The sequence below is a fragment of the Nycticebus coucang genome, chromosome 11 (assembly GCF_027406575.1).
Source record: "Nycticebus coucang isolate mNycCou1 chromosome 11, mNycCou1.pri, whole genome shotgun sequence".
Taxonomy (NCBI): Eukaryota; Metazoa; Chordata; class Mammalia; order Primates; family Lorisidae; genus Nycticebus; species Nycticebus coucang.
This window is the reverse complement of record NC_069790.1, coordinates 67,112,172-67,117,979: the sequence shown is the minus strand read 5'-3', so window position 1 is coordinate 67,117,979 and position 5,808 is coordinate 67,112,172. Positions and strand designations below refer to the sequence as shown.

The window sequence follows — 5,808 nt, the reverse complement described above, 5'->3', positions numbered from 1 at the left end:
TTGTTTTCAAATCTATTTAATACAATAGAAGTATGGCTACCCCTGCTCTTTTTTTGGTTTCTGCTTTCCTTGAGTATCTTTTCCCATCCCTTTATTTTCATTCTATGTGTGTCTGTATAGGTGTAGTGTGCTTCTATTTTTTTTATTTAAAAAAATTAAGTATTTTTATTATATACTTTTAAACATACAGAAAATAGAAAAAAATAGCACAGGGAACATCCACATACACACCAGTTAGTCATTAACATTTTGCCATTTATGCTTCACACATATGTTTTGCTAAACCATTTCAAAATATTTTGGAGACACTGTAACAATTCATTCAAAAAATATTTGAGTATGCAAATTAAAACATTCTTCTAAAACAGCGGTTCTCACCCTGTGGGTCGCAGCCCCTTTGGACTGTATTAAAGGTTTGTGGAATTAGGAAGGTTGAGAACCACTGTTCTAAAACTATAACATCCTTCTACAGCCCATACAATTAGTGATAATTGTCTAATATCATTTAAAATTCAGTCCATATTCATTTTCTCAATTTCTCCTACCTTAAGTCAGGTGTTTTAAATAGGGTCCAATCAAGGATTCCACATTGCATTTAGTTATGTCTCTTAAGTAACTTTAAATCCAGAACAGTTACCCATTCGCACCTTTTTTCCTTCCCAACTTTGATATTTTGAAGAAACGAGGCCCTTATCTTCTATAGCATTCCACATTCTGGACCTGTCTGATCATTTCTTTAGTGGTGCCATTTAACTTGTTGCTCTATCCTCAGTATTTCTCCTTAACTGGAATGTGAATACCGTCCTTCTTTTTGATTTTGTCTAAAACCCATATAATAGCCAGTATGATAGCCACTCATGTACCAAGAGATTAACATACTTCCCAAAACATCAGTATCATCAAGGGAATCTGGACATATGCGAGGTGGTGGGGGAATAATTGGTGGTGTAGAAGGAAATGCAGGCAGCCAGCTTGACAGTGGGGTGGTAGTAGCGGCAGTGGTGGCGGCGGGCCATTGAATTTTAAACCTGCCTTTCCTAGTCCCAGTCCTGATCCTGGCATGGGGGGAAGCGGAGGGAGAAAAGAGTTCCATGGAGTAGTTTTTGACTTGATGTTATTTGATTCATTTCCAGGAAACCTGGAGTTCTCACTTTCATCTGTTGAAACTTGACTTTCATTTTCATTCTCTTGAGCATTCCGTTCTATATTATTAGTTACTTCAGAGGTTGGGGAAAGTAGATCAGATTTTGCTCTTCTCTATTTCCATATCCAGTGTAAACCACAACACTGGATATGGTTTGTTAAAATCAACCGAGGCAATGGTAGCTCTTAAAATCAACCGAGGCAATGGTAGCTGGGTAAACGCAACCATCTTCCGACCAAATGGCAGAACATTTGTCACTAACGTTCCACTGTTTCAAGGGTGTTGCAGTGTTCTTTTTTTGGCTTTTATTCTTCTTAGCAGGTTTTCTTCTAGGTGTGCCTTTTGGTTTATCTGAGGTTTCACAAATGTCACCATTCTTTAGAGCATGCTTAAATGAAGCCACAGCTTTAGCATAAGCTTTTATCAATGCCATATTATCCCAAATGTCAGAATCTTCACTCTGGCCTGTACCTCGCCAGAACAGCACCGAGTCCTCCTGCTCTGGGACCGCACCTCCGCCTCCACCACTGTCACTGCCACTGCTGCCCCTGGCCATGGCGAGCCTCGCGCAGGATGTGAAGTGTGCTTCTTGACGACAATATACACTTGGCACTTTTTAAAATCCATTCAGTCATTCTATGTCTCTTACTAGTTCATTCACATCCAATGTTATTATAGATTGGTAAGGATGTACTGCTGCCATGCTGTATTTGGCTTCTGATTTTTTTGTTTGTTTTGGTGTCCCCTATTTCTTATTCTCTGTTTTATTAAAAGAGATTTTCTCCAACAGTTTAATTTCTTGTTCTTTATTTTTTGCATGTGGATTGTAGAATTTTTGATTTGACATTACCATGAGGCTTGAAAAAACATTTTATAACCAATATTTTTAAATAGATGACATATCTACTTGCAAACAAATGAATAAACACAAGTAAAGAGAGATCTAACAGAAATTCTAACATTTAACTGGATCCCCCTCACTTTTTAACTTTTTGTTGTTTCCATCTATATCTTTTTATGCTATGTAGTATCTAACTCTAAGAAATTTTTAGTTTTTTTTAATTTCTTTGCTTAGTTTTTCTTTTTATTTCCTTGCTTTTTTGTTGTTGTTGTTGAGACAGAGTCCCACCCTATGCCCTGAGCAGAGTGCAAGGGTATCATAGCTCGGGCTGTGGGCATCCCACCATCTCAGCCTCCAGAAGCTGCTGGGATTACAGGCATTTCCCGCAGGGCCCAGCTGGGTTTTTGTTGTTGTTGTTGTTGTTTTGGTTTTACTTTTTTTTTATAAGTTGGGGTCTCACTCTGGCTCAGGAACTTCTGAGCTCAAGCAGTTGGCCTCTCACAGTGCTGGGATTACAGGCGTGAGCCACCACACCCTGCTCATAGTTATTTTTTATAGCTTTGTCTTTTAGTCTTCTTACTCAAGATATGTAGTTTATACTCCACAATTACAGCAGTAGTCCAAATGTGTGTATGCTTAGTGTTATATAGGTTCAGAAAATTTATTATTGTTTTTTACTATCTTTTTTCTTTCAGATTGAAGAACTCCTCTTAGCATTTCTTGTGGGACAAGTCCAGTGTTGAGGAAATCCCTCAACTTGTGTTTGTCTGGGAAAGTCTTTCTTTCTCCCTCATGTTTAAAGAATATTTTCACAGGATGTAAGAGTTAAAGTGTTTAACTCTTATATATATATATAGGGTTAAAGTTTTTTTTTTTTCTTTTTTTTTCTTCAGCACTTTGAAGGTCATGCTACTCTCTCCTGGCCTGTACCATTTCCACTGAGAAGTCTCCTGCTAGATGTATTAGAGCTCCATTATATTTTATTTAGTTTTTTTCTTTTCCTTAATACTTTTTATTTATCCATAACCTTTGAGATCTTTATTGTTAAATGCCTGGAGGTAGCCCTTTTTGGGTTAACTCTTCTTGGTATTTTATGGCTTTCTTGTGCCTAAATATTGACATATCTCTGTAGGTATGGAAAGTTCTCCATTATTATATTTCATTAAATAAACTTTCTACCACTATCTTTCTCTCTACTTTTTTAAAGCCAATAACTGATAGATTTACTATCTTGAGACTACCTTCTAGGTCTTACATTATGCTGCTTTTTCTTTTTTTTTTTTTTCTGTTCTGACTATGTGTTTTCAAATCATCTGTCTTCAAGCTCACTAATTTTTTATTCTTCTTGGTCAATTTTGCTGTTGAGAGACTCCGGTGCATTTCTCACTTGTCAGTTGAATCCTTAAGCTCTAGAATTTGTGCTTTTCCAAAATTTCTTTGTTAAATTTCTCTGATAGGCTTCTGAGTTCTTTCTTGATATTATTTTAAAGTTGATGAAGCTTCTTTGAGTCACTTATTTTGAATTATTTGTCTGAAAGTATACCTTTCTTTATCAGTCTGAGATTGGTCACTTGTACTTTATTTAGTCTGTTTGTTAAGGCCATTTCTTCCTTAATGTTTTTTATTCTTGTGGACGTTTGGCAATGTCTGTACATTGAAGAGTTAGGTACTTAATCTTCACAGTCTAGGCTTGTTTGAATACATCCTTCATGACAAGACTTTTCTGATATTCAAAGAGTATTGTTTTGTCCACATCTTTTGTACTTGCAGCTATATTAGCACTTGTAGTGTTCCTAGCCTAATACTGTGACTCTTGCAGACTCCTAGTGGTATTGCCTTGGTGAATTTACGTAAGACACTAGAGAATTTCCTGGATTACCTGGCACTATCTTTCACTTTCTTCCCTCACTCTCTGTGTTGGGCTACTAGAGTTGGGAAAGGAGTAATATCAGCACTTACTCATAGCCACCAGGGCCAGGTCATACCTGAAGTTAGCCCAGTTTCACCCAAAGCCATGTGATGACTATCATCTGACTAACTCTGATGTTTACTGAAAGTCCAGCACTCTTTAGTCAGAGGTGCTGAATCCTGTCAGTACTGGGTCCTTGCCTTCAAGGCAGTTTGTTTCCTTCTGGCCCAAGCTACGTCCAGAAATGCCTTCAGGAACTAAGCCCTAGATTAGGGGCCTCGGGAGTCTTCTTGGTGCTTTATTTTATGATGGTTGAGCAGGTACCAAGTTGCAAAACAAAGTCCTCTGAACTCTCCCCTTTCCTTTCCTTAAGTGGAGGAAGACTATTCCTAAGATACACTGTCTGTACTTGAGGGAAAAGTGACATAGGTACTCGCTTGGGCGCAAGTGCTGGTGTCTCACTTGTTCATATGCACTTATGCCCACTGTTTCTGAGTCAACACAACCACGTAATTGCCCGAGGACTACAGCCATTGTGGCCTGACTTACTTACAAATTTAGTCCCACGCTTTTTCTGTCAGTGGTGGGGCTAGAGGAAATTAGGGCTTTGTGATGGAGGATTTCCCCCTGGCCTGGCTTTTCAAAATGCTCTCTCTGTGCGCACTGGCAGAATTCTGCCCTGGACTGTGTTCCCCTGTCTGAGGGAAGCCCTGAGTTTCAATTTTATGTCCCATAATTACTTCACTCTTCCTCTCCCAGGCACATGGTTGGTGCATTATCATGGCACTGCGACAGGATGTGGAAGGGTGGCATAGGCAATGTAATTGTCTTTTCTGCACTCTTCTTTGCCTATTTCCTTGATATAGTGTTAAAAGCAGGTAGTATGATCACTCACATGATTGTTATTTCTTCTGAAGGTGCTTCCTTATATGGATAGGTGTTGAATTATATGTTTGTGCAGAGGGACAATTGCTGGAGTTTTCTATCTGGCCATGTTATTTGTGCACCCCTACCATAAAAATGGTGAATTTTCTACGTATTTTCCATGTTTCCTTAGTTGGCCAAAATGTATTGTTTGATTAAAACAATTTTATTTTCCTTTTTATAGTTTAATAGTTCCCTGTGCATAAATGTTTTATTTCTTTTATTAAAAGCTTATTTTACTCAGATGTAAAATCACATTATTTGGCATATAGAGAAAAAAATAGAAAAAAACTCATTTCATTTCTGGTAAAGAGACAGGAAAAATAAATCTTAAAATGAGTAAATTGGGTAAGTGGGATGGGGGAAGAAGGGATGAGTAAAATCATACCTACTAGGGACAGTATACACTCTCTGGGTGGTGAGTGCACTTTCAACTTTATCTCAAGCAATACAAAAGTAACCTATATATATGTATACCTGTAATATTCTGAAATTTAAGAAAAAGTAAGTTACTTTTCAATGCAAATTTATTTAAATTATATTGACAGTTATTAAAAATATTTGTAAAACATAATAGTATGATTCTTGAGTAGTTGTATCATCTTATGTTATATGGCAAACTACACTAGCATTCTTTTTTTGGGTACTTATAATTATCACATTAAATAATTAGCAGAAGTGTCCTCTTTGTCATCCTGTCTTAATAAAGGGAATAAAAACAAACATGCTTTCAAAATGCAAAAAAATATTTTAAGGAAAGTATCAAAAGATGATAGAGATGCAAAGAACAGAGATAAGAGAACCAGAGGAAAAACAGGTTGTGATTTCAATGCAGCCCAAGGCAACAATGCAATAGGTAGAGGTCTAAATGGTTCATGATTACTATTTGTATATAGTTGTGATATGAGAAGAAAGACTTTTTAACAATGTCTGGTTATTTTAGAGAGGGTGTTTATGTTTGAATACATGTGTATGTGTTTGCACACGTGT

The 5,808-nt window shown here is 37.1% G+C and overlaps 1 pseudogene across 1 annotated transcript; it reads right to left on the bottom strand.

The window, feature by feature from the left end:
* Positions 1 to 637: 637 nt before the first annotated feature.
* LOC128598327 (survival motor neuron protein-like) lies at positions 638 to 1,700 on the bottom strand (annotated as a pseudogene). The gene is made up of 2 exons (XR_008383616.1): positions 1,407 to 1,700; positions 638 to 1,185 (listed from the first exon to the last, which is right to left on the bottom strand). The product of XR_008383616.1 is annotated as a survival motor neuron protein-like (transcript).
* Positions 1,701 to 5,808: the final 4,108 nt, after the last annotated feature.